This window comes from Phascolarctos cinereus, unplaced genomic scaffold (genome assembly GCF_003287225.1).
Source record: "Phascolarctos cinereus isolate Bilbo 61053 unplaced genomic scaffold, phaCin_HiC Scaffold_4;HRSCAF=312, whole genome shotgun sequence".
NCBI classification, from domain to species: domain Eukaryota; kingdom Metazoa; phylum Chordata; class Mammalia; order Diprotodontia; family Phascolarctidae; genus Phascolarctos; species Phascolarctos cinereus.
In genome coordinates this window covers 376,785,915-376,800,846 of record NW_027555847.1, presented here as the reverse complement: position 1 = coordinate 376,800,846, position 14,932 = coordinate 376,785,915, and positions in this window count along the sequence as shown.

The window sequence follows — 14,932 nt, the reverse complement described above, 5'->3', positions numbered from 1 at the left end:
GGTGGGAAGTCTTTAGCTCTCCTGCTGCTGCTCTGGTCCAAGTTATACCAGGAAAGGTCCCAGAATGGGAGACTGGGACCTTGGCAGTCACCAATATCACTAAAGAATTGAGGAAAGCCTCTGAAAGTTTTGTGCTTTCTTCCACCTCCTTGACTCTTCACTAAAATCTCTATAAGTGAATTCTGCTTTTTCTAGGACTTTTTCTAGGATCAGGCCAGAATGTAAAGATGACCTCAGGCTGGAAGACTAAACTAGTAACCTGGGAAAGTTTGGCAAATACAAAAGGATTTCTCCTAGTCATCTTCTAGTTTCTTTTGGAAACGAATCATAGATTCAAAACTACAGGCAACATCAATATTGGTCCCAGAGCATTTCTAGAAAACATGAAGAAAAGCAACACCTTTGCATATCCTTCTTCTCCCTAACACTCCTTACTTAAAAATACGTAACTTCCTTTTATGAAGGCAAAGCCTCATTGCAAAGAAAACTTGTACCATAGTAGGTCAGTGAGAAAGAGCCTAAAGGGAGTGGCTTTTGGGGTTCTAAGGTCAGGGTGTTAGCAGATATTTTACAAGTGGATTTCATATTTATCTTAGGAAGTCCATTGTTCTATGCTGATCCTATAAAAATCTACAATACAGTCTATGTGTGTACATACATGTGAGTACATACATGTGAGTGTAGCCAGGCTGATATATAATGAACAGTAAATACACATGCATTGTGAACTCTGGTGAATGTTCAGTAAATGCTAGTTTGGGATGACCAAATGTACACACTCAGGGATTACACATGCACACACAGAGTTCATACATATGTGATAGATACATGCACACACAATGAATAAACTCAGATAGAACGTGAACAGAAAACCCACAAAGTCTGCAGAATAAATACACCAATGTCTATTGCTGTCCATGTATGTATGTATGCATGCATACACATAGAAAAGGAAAAGCGCACCCACCCCTACCCTCCCCCTTACTTTGAAGGGGGGCATTTGAAATGGAGGTGGTCCCATCTGGAAAACCCCAGAGCTCATTTAGATCACATCACTTCAGGCTTTTGTCTCTGCTCCTGAATAACCTAGGCAGACACAACAAAAGGACAGGCATCTACATGGAGTTTTCATTGGCGAAGACACATCTAAAAGATGCAGCTATAATAATGAATAACGAGGCAAGACGCTCTTCTCTTTCGATTGCCACTCTTAAAGAAGGAAGATGAGAAAGAGAGAGGGGAGAGGGAGAGCTTGGACTAAGAAAAAGAAATTGTAGGAGACAACCACGATGAGTATTCGTGAAGATTTCTGCCAGAGGGTCCCCAGTTGCAACAAGACTCCAGATACTGCTAACAACAGTAAATGAGAGGATTTTTTTTTTAAAGAGCTCTTTTCTTTGAGACATGCATTTATATTGGCTTAAGGAGCAAGTGAGACTGAGGAAAGGGATATAGGGTGTGGATCTGTGTCTCAGTGCTTGGGGAATACAAGATAACAGTCACAGAGGAAGTGAGGAAGAGGGGTTGAAGATCTTCTATTCATATGTCATGAGAGAGAAAATGACATGGATCCAAATTCAATATGTATCCAGTATCTATACCATGGACATTGGTATAAGCATCATTTGGTTTGATTTCCCAGTGAAAAGAACCCTTTCCCTTCCTCTGTCTCAGACTCTGTCACTGCCTCTCTAGCTGTCTCTGTCTCTCATACCAGAAATTTCTGTGTTTTTATGTAATGTTTGATCCTATTGTCACATACACCATTGAATTACCACCATAGATTGATTCTCAGGCTGCCTAATAGATCTCTTGTCCTTGACTTTTCCTCCTGACTGCAGAAGTCAGTGTTAGCAAAAGGTGGACATAGATAATATCAAATTGAACCCTGGGGAAGTGGGAGTGAGGTCTGAGTTATTGATTTCCCCCCTGAAAATTAAGCAGCTGCTAAATATGGAACCAACAGAAAAAATGAGTATGTTTCCATGTGTTTAAAGCAAAGTTGATGGGTTTTGGGGCAACTAAAAACTAGGCCTTCCTCAATATGGCCTAAAGATTCAAAGGAAAAGCATAGCTAACCAGACTATAAGAGATATTATCCCAAACTTTTTTCAAGAGACATTATGTTATCATTGGCAAACTCCTAATATTGGCAAATAATTAAATTTTCCATCTTTTAGAACCATGTAACCTTGGGTGTCTTAGAAACAAATTGTACAAACAAACCATTGAGATGAGCACTGAGAGTTTCAGAGGAGATATAATGAACCAACTTTAATTACTAACTTGAAATTAAAAATGTAATATACAGATTTAAATTTATTTTCACCTAAATTGTGTGTAAAATTATATGGCTTTTGCAGGCTAAGAAATGCTTTGTAACCAGCCATGCTACTAAAAAGTCTGAAGTAGTTTCCAAAACCTAGTTCCCAGACTCACACAGTAATAATGATGCATTTATCATTACTGATGACCACCTACTGGGTAATTATTGCTTTGTTACCACTATTACAATCAAGAGATTTCTTTATTTACTGTTAACATTCACTTAAAACTGAATGTTAATGACTGTTCTGAATTCACCAAAGAGAGTTTTCTGTTATATTTCAGAAGTACTTACGTTCTGGTTCAGAAATGGGAAACCATATCATAATAAAAAGTGGAAGCCTTGGTGATTACTTGGATCACTCTCTCTGTCTCTTTCTCTCCCTCTTTCTCTTTCTCTCCTTCTTTCCTTCTCTCCCTCTCTTTTGAAATTAAAAGGGTGTTCTGAGGATTTCTGCAGCATTTTTTTTTATCAACTCAGAGTTACAAAAGGTTAACATAATGCACATACTTGACTGCACTAATTATACAAGTATTTTATTACAGGAGATTCATTCATTATTGATACTTATTTGCAGCAACTTCCTGCTTTAGAGAGTTGTATTTTGTATGAGAAGTAAACAATCTCTGGGTACTGGATTTGTTCCCTCTGGACAAGGATGATCTCCCACTTTCAAGTTGTCAGTTATGCCTTCTCACCTCTCATGTTTGTTTTCAACCTTTCTCTTTCTGCAGAGCTATTGGAGAGAAATCTTTATGAGAGTAGAAGACCAGTTCCCTATGACCTTGCTTATCCACATGTTTTCTTTAATTCCTACTTTCAAATCTTTGGGCTTCAATACTGGTTTTGGGCTTGGAGTATGGTGGGTGCAGAAGAAATTTGGCAGTAGGTAGGTGAAAATATGAAATATATTGACAGTATTTTAATAGAAGAGATAGCTCTTGTAACATACCTTGATTCTACTAGGCCTGGACTTTAACTTCATTCACTAGTAGTTTTTCTCATATCCTACATATCACATGTGCATGACATAGGGTCCTTCTGTTATACTGACTGTAGAGGTAGGTTACTGCATGATTGGGAAAATGAAAGAGTCTAACATGAAGATGCTACAGCAAAAGTTGTTGATCTACCATAGCCTTTCACCGTGTCTTTCTTCCTTGCTATGGCAGAACTAGGATCCTTCTGAACATAGTCAAAAGATCCAATTCACAGACCCAGAGGTCCCAGTGTACTGTACTCCTTTGGACAAAGGAAAAGACATGATCATTTTGTGGTGGAAAGGTTTCTGAGTGGCCCACTAAGAAACACTGTGCAGCCACTTGGCTAGGGCACCCTCTGGGGCCTTCCAATCCAGCTGTCACTCCTGAAACATGAGGAGGGCTCTTTCAAAGACAAGGGCAAACACTAGTAAACTGAAGCCAAACCCTTAGAGTGAACTCAATCAGGGTGTTCTGGCACAGGTCTCCAAGCACAAGAACAAATGTTCCCCCACCCTCTTGGGTTTTCTTCTAAAGATTGGTCCTCCAAATTGAGTTGACTACTTCTTGGCCTCAGAGAGTCTTTGGAAACCAATCCCTACCATTTCAAAGCCACACTGCCAGGGGTTAGAGAGTAAAACACGTGTTTTTGTTTTTGTTTTTTTTTGAGAGAAAGAGAGAGCTGTGAGAGATTATAGGGTACAGAGCACACAGAGTATGATGATGAGGCTCTGTTATATTTGTAACAATTCACTCATTACTTGAGAGGTAGGGGCAAACAAGTGTTGAATATCCCAGTCATATATGGCTCTGATTTTGACACATAAGGAGGCAAATAATGAACATGTTAGTTTTTGAAGAGTTCTGGTAGCTTGGTTTTGGGGCCAAGAAGATTGGATGAAGTGGGCAGGAAATTAATAGGGTACCTGAGGGAGGGGTGTGTGTGTTGTGTGTGTGTGTGTGTGTGTGTGTGAGCACAGAGCAGATCTTGTCAAAATCTGACTGGAAAAACAAAGCTGAGTTTCACCCATCCCTTTATAAGTCCATCCCTTCCTGGGAATTCAGCTGCCTCAGGGTGTGTGTGTGTGTGTGTGTACAGAAGGAAGGCGATCTAGAGTGTGTGGAAGGAGAGGTTATGTGGTTGTTGGAGGGGAGTTCCTTGCTTACATGCAGAGGGGCTGGGCTGGCGCCTCCCTGGCTGAAACCTCTGCTTTCTTAGTTGCCTGAATCCTCCTCCCATCCTCCCTAGTTGTCCTAGGTAAGCCGGGGGAGTATCTGTGGAACTCTTCACTTGATCTACAGCAAAATGCCGCTCCCAGAAGCTCTTCGTTAATGGTCCTTTAACAAACTCTTCGATCTTTCTCTGTCCGGCCTTGGCCCCTGCCCGCCCTCCTCTCCCTTCCCTTCCCTTCTCCGCTCCTTCCCTACATCAGTTATTTATGACCAATGTTAATTATTCACGAAACGAGAAAACTCCAGCTTTGGGAACTTTTCTAAGAGGCGTTTGTGGATCGTTCCAGCACCTCTTGGGAAGTAGCACCCAGATTCTCCTCTGGGAGCAGATTAAAGGTGGGGCTGGGACAGCCGGGCTGGTGAGGGAGGAGCCCTTTTAAGCACTTTCCTTTGCCAGGATCTAGATTTGAAATGACAGCGGAGGGGGAAGTGTGTGCGGGGGGGGGCTGGGGGGGATGAGGGGGCATCCTTCTCCTGCCCAGCGTGCCTCCTGTGGTCAGCAAGCAGCAAAGAGCAGTGAGTAGTTACAGTCGTGGTCAGGGAGAGTCGCTGTCCCAGGCCGGATGGTGCTGAAACTGTCAGGGAGCCTTAGGGAACAGGGGCATTGAAAATGGGGAGGGGGCGGTGAGAACTGCTTTCTAAAAACACGTCAGAAACTCAAACTCTCTCTCTCTCTCTCTCTCTCTCTCTCTCTCTCTCTCTCTCTCTCTCTCTCTCTCTCTCTGCAAGTGACACCAGAGCACTGTAACCAAAGATTAATTGCCTTAATCAAATCGACCCACCCTCTGCAATTAATCTTTTAGCAACAAATTAGAGACAATTACCTCAACCTCCCGGGTCAGGCGGAGAGAAGAGGTGGGGGTTAGGGAGGTTGGGCTGGTAGGAGATTTAAAGAAATATATAAATAAGTAAGACTATCTGAGCAGCTGAGAGAGAACAGGGTGATGACTTAGGGAGAGGGTGTGTGAGTGGGAAGGGGAAGGGTCCGGTCCGGAGCAATGTGTGTCTAAGAGGTTTTTTGGAGTCCTCAACCCATCGTTTCTCTGCCCTCCCCTCCTCCCATTGGGGGTGGGTACGGAGTGGGAAGTAAAGAGTGGAGAAAGAGCAGCATTTGCTTACCTGGTTAGGGGCGGGTAGATTGGAAGCTCATCTCTTTATCCCCCTCACCCTTCCCTATCCCTCTTTCTCTCTCTCAGTTTCTCCCCCTCTCCCTTCTTTTCTCCTTCTTGCCTCTCTGGCTCTTCCGCAGCCGTCCGCCTCTCCTCACAGTGCAGGCTATCGCCTGCACTGTGGTTTCCGGAGCCCCTGCTTCATCTACAGCCGCTCTTCTCTTGGTCTCCCGGCTGCCTCCAGCCGCTGCTACGGCTGCCTCCGCCACTGCCGCTGCCTTCACAGCGGCTCGACTGCTGCAGTCCCTGTGTAGTCTGCCCTGCTCCCCGCCTGCCCGCCCCACTCCCTCCTCTTCTCGGCCTTGACCCTGACAGCCGCTCTGCTTGACTTCCCCGCCCCCCCTCTCCCAACCCTCCCCGCCCCCACCCCCGGAAGTTTGTAAGTTGCTTGCTTGTTTTGGGTGAGGGTTTGTTTTCTCCTACGTGGCCTCAGCTGACTCTCTCCTCCAGGGTTCCTTGGTTTTCCTTCCTCCTTCTCACACTCCCCCCACCCCCAGCCCCCCAAAGACCTAGGTCTCTGATGCCGCCTATCGGTCAGGCAGAGCAGTACGGATAGAGCTGTTGAGGGGTATGTGTGTGTGTGTGTGTGTGTGTGTGTGGTTGGGGCAAAAGGGATTAGCAACTCAGGTAGGAAAAGAGAGGGGATGAGAGGAGAGGTGAGTAGGGGGCCACAAAATGACATCTTACTAGTTGAATAGGTAGGTTGACGAGCTTTTACACTCAGTTCTCTCACTCAGGAATAGCGCACCCCTTCAGCACCCGACAGTTTTTAATTTGGGCGCATCTCTTTGCGCGAGTTAAGTCCTTTCAAAACCTCTATTCCTCATCCCAGGAGAGTCAGCACCTGAGTTCATGTGATTCCTTCAATTTGAGGCTCAGGAGGGCAGGTGTCTGGTACGAGGTCCGGGGAGAGCGGGGAGTGAATAGGAGTTTTGTTTGTAGTCGCCGAAACTAGGGGCAGAAGAGTGGAAGGGAGGAAGACTAGAAGTCAAAAAACAGGAGGAAAATCCTCGTATCCCTTTTAGGCCCAGTTCCCAGCTTTCTTTCCTCATATTCAAAGGAAGAAGGAACTTTTAGCGTAAGAAATGCAGACTACACATTGGAAACCTCATGGAGATAGATGGACAACTTTCTGGAAGCACACTCCCTTTTCCCGCTCCGTTTTACCGATTGTTTATTAAAATTTCGGCTAAGCAAGGCCATTCATAGCCCTGGCCTGCGGTAGTGGGGAGAAAGGGTATCTAGAAAAAAATTGGTCACAATATACTGTATCTCTAAATGCACATACAGGGTGTCCCAAAAATCTTAGTGCTGTTTAAACTTCATTAAGACTTTTGGGACACCAGATATGTGTTTACTAACTCCAATACTTAAAGTATCAGTGATTTCATCCCTGTGGGTTACTCCTTTTGCTAATACAGATCTCCACCCTTCTTTCCCTCAGTAAACCGTCATGATGAGCAGTTGTGACCAAAACAACAACAACAAAAACCAAAAACCCCAAACCCCTCAAAAAACCAAACAAATAAACAAACAAAACCCCAAAGTTGTCATCTGCTGGCTAGGCTTCTGGTGGTGGATCTTTCTAGATTTAACTGTGCTAGTTCTGGAAGTATAGACACAGTCTCCAATGGAGTCTGGTTTATAACCAGTCTTTCTAGGATGGTAGTTAGAACTTTCTGGATAAAGCTATGCTCCTCTGCTTAGTCTCCAATAACCCAGTAATGCTTTCATTGAGAGGAGGCATTGAAGAACTTTTGAGGAGGTTAATTGTATTTGGATTAATTTATTTAACTATAGCCACAACTATATTTTATTATCGTGTAATAGCTCACACTTCTGACTTCCACTCTATCTCCTCTCCTCATTCCCACCCCCATTTGAAATAAGTAAATGGACTGAAAAAGGGAAGAAGAAATTTGGACATTCAACTCCATTCTCTGTGTGTGTGTGTGTGTGTGTGTGTGTGTGTGTGTGTGTGTGTGTGTGCGTGCGCGCGCGCACGCGAAACCTTCATTTTCACGTCTCTCCTAAAAGTCATTCCGAAGCTCCTCTTCTCCACACCTTTACCCCACAAAGCGTCTTAAAACTATTTCCCAAATCCCCAAGGAGCCTGAAAGCAGCTGCTTCAGAACATCAAAGGGATCAGAGCGTTTTCTCTACTGCTTTCCCCCTACTCCGGCACCGCCCCTTCCCCCTTCCCCCCGCCCCGGCTCATCAGTCCTGCTTTTTCATTCAAAGACTTGATTTACAATATCTTCCCCGCCGCCCCTGTCTCTTTCCCTAATAAACTCTTCCCATAGATTATTCGATGCGGAGAAGGAAGGAGGCTGCTTAAAAAACAAAAAGCCATAGCCCTAATGAGTTCAATTACAATGTGGTAAACACATTGCCTCTACGCTTTAATTAAGCCTGCTGCCCAATTTTAACTCATTAGTAATTCATTAAGAGAACAGCCCTTAGCTGGCTGGGTTGGAAGGCACCGCAGACTGGGTGCATTACACCAACATACGCACTTCAGCGCCTTCGCAATGTCCTCAGCTTCTCTGAATAGGTTTTGCGCCCTAGTAAGCCGGCCTTTTAAAACAGTGGTGTGAACGTGAACTTGAAATCTGTTCCCCTAGGCCGGGACTTTGAAACCCATCTTGCAACCTCCCCCCAAGGGTGACTGAAACCATGCTTATGAACCTGTTGGGCTGACTGGCTGTGGTTGTGCTTTGTGCCCTCTGTACGAGATGGGGCCAGGAGTAATTGGCCTCAAGAATCTTCGGATTAAAGGGCACAAAAAATGAAAGAGACAGTGTTCCTCTCCCTCCCTTTCCGGGCCTCCCCTTGCTTTTACAGTAATAGATTGGATGTTAAAATAAAGTCAACTCTGTATACTTTTTGGGGTTCCTTACTTGATTTTCTTCCTCGACCATCTTATGGAGGTAAAACTGTAGAGGTTCCCTTTCCTCTAGCTTACTTGGCCTCTACCTCTGTACGTTGTCCCCAGAGTCCAAACTTTTCAATTGGATTCTCCTTCAGTAAGGGAAGGAAAAGTTTTATCATTCAGTTAAAACTTCTTTCTTTCACGAGAGAAAAAAGAATTTTGAACCATGAGTCCAGAATTCACCATTTGCATTTTCGCTTTCTTTTTCTCCGACTGGGTTTAGTATTAAGACATCTGTCCAGCCAATGCACCCTCATCATACTTTTTATACAGTTTCAAATTGTTGGTTTATTGGTCTGTAACTGCATCTATTTAGCTAAACCCTATATACTAGAAAAAAGTTAGGTTCATATAGCAATATGTTGGCAGGTCTAAAGTTATACACATATTGAAATTAAGAGCTATTAAAACTTTTTTTTAAGGAATCTGGAAAAGTTCATGTAGGATAAAGAAACCCTAAAAATAATCTTTATAAAGTCTTTAAGATGTTAATGCATTCCTCTCTCAAGAAGCTTTGGAATTGGTTAATCTTTTGGATGAGTATCACATACCCTGGAATTAGACTTTTACCTCAAGGGAAGGTTCTTGAAATGTTTTGTCTAACAGATCTCACCCAGCACCTGTTTGTCGAATGAATGAATGGATATATAGGACCCCAAATTGATATGTATGTGTTGTGTGTATATGCATGCACATACATTATATACACAACATATATATGTGCATATGTATATCTATGTATCTATGTCTATCAGAAGTATCCAAGTATTACACATGTGTATGTTCAGGGGACTAGAGAAACACAAAACACATATCAGTTACATACATATGCTCATTTAAAATAAAGTCTATGTCCATATTTTTTGCATCTGTGCCCCTGCAGTTGTGAAGTGTTCAACAAATGTTTGATGAATGAGTAGATACATGTTACTGAAAAAGGAATGTTCTGGAGACAAGTGATTCATTGTCTCTGTCTTTCCATCTTTCTTTGTCTCTCCTTCTGTCCCTCTCTGTCTTCTCTTTTGTTGTCTCTTTCTTTCTCTGTCACTTGTAGCTTTTGACATGTGCCCTCTCCCGTTTCACTGAATGCAGATTAGTGCTACTATCCTTTTCGGATTTTCCCTTCTAACAGTCTCCCGAGTCAACTGTTGGCTTGGAAGCTGAAGGATTGCAAGGCTGCACTGGAATGGATCACATACAGCTGAGAAAGTGAATTGGTAATTTACAAACCTGGCCTTCCTCACAGTTCCAGGCTCTTTAAAAACAAAAGCAAACAAATCAAAACAACAACAACAACAACAACAACAAAAGGCAAATGGAAATATGTCCATTCTTAGCTGCAGACTTATTTGTGATGCTTGTACTTGGATGTTTGGATGGATCTCTCAGGTATCGCCCTGAGCCTACCTCTTCCGCAGTTCTCTACGACCAAGAAACTTGTAAACAGACTGGATTGTGTTTCTACGAAGATGATAAATGGAATACCACCAACGTTTAGTCTGGAAACTGGAAAGAATCTGGAGGAGTCCATTTGCATTTCTTATTGTAGGGACTTTGGAAGTCTTGATCTCCTCGTGCTCCCCTCGCTGCCTGCCCCTGTCGCCCTACCTCCCACCCCACCTCCCAGCCTTCCTACTCCGTTTCCATGCACCCAGGGCAGAAGCTAAATGAAATTTCCATGGTAGAAGTTTTCCCGTCCATGGCTGAGCCTGGAGCAGTTTGTAGCCTATTCTAGTTTCTTTGGGGAAGATCAGAATGCCGTTAGAATAGAGGAACCCAACCCAGAAAATTCCTGCCTCTTAGAAAATCTTGATGGAATCGCTGATCCTGCGGTGTTTGGAGGCTGGAGGAGCTCTATATTCCCAACCAGAGGATCCCGAGCAAGAAAGCAGCCCTTCTCTGAAACTTCCGGTACCTACAAAGCTTTCTTTCTTTCTTTCTTTCTTTCTTTCTTTCTTTCTTTCTTTCTTTCTTTCTTTCTTTCTTTCTTTCTTTCTTTCTTTCTTTCTTTCTTCTTTCTTTCTTTCTTTCTTTCTTTCTTCCTTTCTTTCTTTCTTTCTTTCTTTCTCCTCCTCCTCCTCCTCCTCCTCCTCCTCTTCCTCTTCTTCTTCTTCTTCTTCTTCTTCTTCTTCTTCTTCTTCTTCTTCTTCTTCTTCTTCTTCTCCTTCTCCTCCTCCTCCTCCTTCTTCTTCTCCCCCTCCCCTTTTTGAAATTTAAAACTGAACTCTCTTCATCCTCCCTAAGTCCTCTGGCAACAATGTCCCCTTACATTCCAGCATTTGACTGATTGAAGAGTGATTTTGTTTTGGAAACAATAACCTCACCAAACCCAACATTTTATTGTATATTTTAAAAAATTTACTGTGTATTTTAAAAAAATACTGAATTCCTTAATTCAGCATAGAATTCCTTCTGTTTTTTTATCCCTGTCCCTCCCCTAAGGCAACCCTAATGTTTTGGTCCAGCAGAAAGATTAGGCAGTCTTTAAGTAAATGATACCTTTGAAAAAGAATCATCTATAGGATCTTCCCCCAGCCCCTGCCAAGAAAGGAGTCTGACCACATTTAGAATGTGGTGTCATTGACATCAGTATTTAATCTTCTTGCTGCTACTTAGAAGGATGTGTTACAGTGGAAAGAGTTCAGAGGACTCTCTGAAGTCCTCTGGGGTTTAACTCCTCTGCTCTTTAGCACCCAGGACCTTGAACACAAGTAATTCCATCTCTTGGGGTTCCAATTTCTTTACCTGCAAAATGAAGGCTAGATGACTTTCTCTCTCTCTCTTTCTCTCTCTCTCTCTCTCTCTCTCTCTCTCTCTCTCTCTCTCTCTCTCTCTCTCTCTCTCTCTCTTTCTCTCTCTCTCTCTCTAGTTTAGAACTGGAGCTTCCATAGCCTATGTGCATCCTGTTGACTGGTTTTCTTCAAAGTACTAAGAAGATTCAGAATCATGCTGCATGTTCACATGCATTGGGATTTTCTGATATGCTGAACTTTCATTAAGTTTTTTACCCACATTGGGTAATGTTGCCCAAGGAAATATTTCAGAGAGGGCCTTCTAGCATTTAATTACCAATTAAATAGATACCTTTTTTTTTTTATTAAATTTCTTCACTGATTTCCCTACCTGTCTTCCACAAGACAATGAAGAGACTTGCTAGGATGATGAAACTGAGACAAACGAAGACAAACTATGTCCCCAAGGATATAGTAAGTATCTAAGGTTGGATTTGAACTCTTCTTCCTGACTCCAGGCTCACTGAACCACCTAGTTGCCTAGTAAATGATTATATAAGAATAATGGCAGAAAAATCAGAGCCAGCCATGCCATCAGGAGGCTTCCTCATTGGATGGGAGTGAAACAGGACTTCTGGAAATGAGTTGGATCCATTTTGTCCAGGCAGCATAATCCCAAGATCTCTGGAGAATGGATAGATGGTGGAAGCCGGAGATCCATAGATTATTCTAAAAAGCATTAAGAGCAACTATTCTGTGTGGGAAGATGTAATTCTCTTTTGGAAAGAGACATTGAGCACTTGACCTGGAAAGGGTCATGGGCCAAACTTAACCTAGGGAATTGTAAAGAGATAAAATTGTTTAAGAAGTACAGAATCATTTTACCAGGCTCTAGGCACATTTCTTTTATACGTATTTATGATTGTCCTAGAGACCTGATTGGTATAGTGGATAAAGGGCTGGCCTTGGATTCAGGAAGATCTAGGTAGAAATTCTGGTCTCTGCTCCATCTCTGTGTTATTCTGGGCAATTCACTTAACCTCTCAGTTTAGGCCTGCTCAATCTTCTAAGTCTATAAGTTGTAGAGACTGTTCAGGGGTATATTGGTAAAAGAAGGCACACTGGTGGATCCATACATTCAAGAAATCATAGAACCAATCCCCTCCCCCCCACTCCCATCCCCAGCCCCAAATTATGATCTTGTCTTGGGGTAATTTTTTTTAGTATTTTATTCTTTATTTTCCCCCAGTTACATGTAAAAATAATTTTCAACATTTGTTTTTTAAAGCTTTGAGTTCCAAATTCTTTCCCTCCCTCCCTCCCTCCCCAATCTGCCCTCATTGAGAAGGCAAGCAATTTGATATAGGTTATACATGTGTAGTTATGCAAAACATACCCATAACAGTTATGTTGTGAAAGAAAACATAGACAAAAAAACTGAAGAAAAATAAAGTTAAAAAAGTATGCTTCAGTCTGTATTCAGAGGCCATCAGTTCTTTCTTTGGGAATGGATAACATTTTTCATCATAAGTCCTTCAGAGTTGTCTTGGATCATTGTAATGCTGAGAATAGCTAAGTCATTTACAGCTGATCATCTTACAATATTGCTGTTACTTTGTACATGATACATTTCACTTTGCATCAGCCCATGCAAGTTCTTCCAAATTTTTCTGAGAGGATCCTGCTTATCATTCCTTATAGTACAATAGTATTCCATCATAATCATATATCACAACTTGTTCAGCCATTCTTGGGGTAATAGTCTTAAATTTGTATATATTCTTTTCCTTTGTGAGTAATCCCTGAAAAATCCTTCTGGTGTCCTAGAGTATATGGGGGTAGAAGGAAAAGAGGGGAACGAGTGCTTGAAATGGGCACCAAAATGTGGGGATAGTGTCAGAAGAGGGGGAACCAGATAATGGGGAAATGGATATGGCAGATCTCTCAACTCAGGTAACTGAAAGGCTTAGGGGTCCAAGAAGATACAGCAGACATAGTTCCTGAAGCTGGGGTTAAATAGTTAGGGAATAAAGAAAAGTGAAAGCCCTGGGGCTGAAGAAGAGGGACCCCAAATGATATCTGAGTACTGAAGCAGAATCCTGGGAAGTTGATTGCCTTTTACTTCCCCTAAGGCCCTTATTTTCTCTTGAACTTTTAAATAGTAATCACCACCACAACAGTAAAAATACCTTGCATTTATTGAGAGCTTTTTATTTTCCAAACTGCTTACCCATCTCCTATCTACATTGAAACACAACCACTGAGTTAGGCAGTAGGGCAAGCTCTATTAGTCTGTGGTATACTAGATTTGGATTGAAGGGACAGAGGTTCAAATTATTCCTGTGTGACCTTTCAATTCTAAATGCTATGATGACTATGGAGGGAAATACAGCATAAAAATCCTTTAAGTTCATTTGTCCGTAACTAAAATGTCCATTCCAGCTGCCTAAGAGATCCCACCATTAGGTGTATAAGTCAAAGAGGAGAATTTCAGAAAGGTCTCAAGTCCATCAAAATGTTCGTGGGTACATTTCTGTGGTAACAAATGACTGGCAACAAAGTTGATGCTCATCAAGTTGGGAATGGCTCAATGAATTGTGAATATAATGGAATATTACTGTACTCAACATAACAAATGACAAATGCAAAGAATTTAGAGGAGCATGAGAAAACTTAGATGAACTGATTCAGAGCAAAGAAAACAGCAGCTAAGAAACCAAGAAAGCAATATACATAATGAAGCCATGTAAATGGAAAGAGCAAAAAACTGAAATTGAACAATTTAATTATGACTAAGCTTGACCCTGGAGTAGACCTGAGAAAATTCCCTCCTCTCCCTTCTTTGTAGAGGTAAATTCTCCAAATGTTCTTATGGACTATTTGTGTCAGACCTGTGGTAGAGTCTTCTAAGCTCCTATTAGTCTGATCAGCCAGTCAGACACTGCATGTTGGCCCCAACACGATGATGTCATTTTGGTCTTCTTTGAGATTGAAGGACAACAACCAACCAACCAGAGGTGAATTATTAACCTGTTGGTTTATGTGGAAGCTTTTCATGTTATAGTAAAACCTCTGAGCTTCTTTAAAGAAACCTCACTTGAGATGAGCACTTACTTTCTTATTTTCATTTTTTAGGCCAATGAGAATTTTTTTCATTGAGATTAAGTGAAATCATTCCCTTCTAGAGAAAAAAAAGGAATTTGGAAAAGCATGTAGTTAACATCTTTCCCTTGAAAGACAATTCCAACTTAGGTTTTATCAGATACCAAAAATATTTTAGGTCAATAATCTAACTATGAACAAAATGGAGGAGACTTTAAATTTTGCTACATAATGCTTGGGATTTAGGCATTTCCAAAGTGTCCTCACTGTGATAAAGCATGCGTTTGCATTGGCATATGTAATTGGAATAGCATATTATTAAGTCTACAATCAGTTCTGATCTATCCTGTTTGGATAATACAGAGACTGAATATGTCCAGCTAGTTCAGTAGCAGAAATGTATTTAGCATTGAAAAAAAAAAGGTTTGAATTGTTGTTACTCTGCCATTACTGGATTC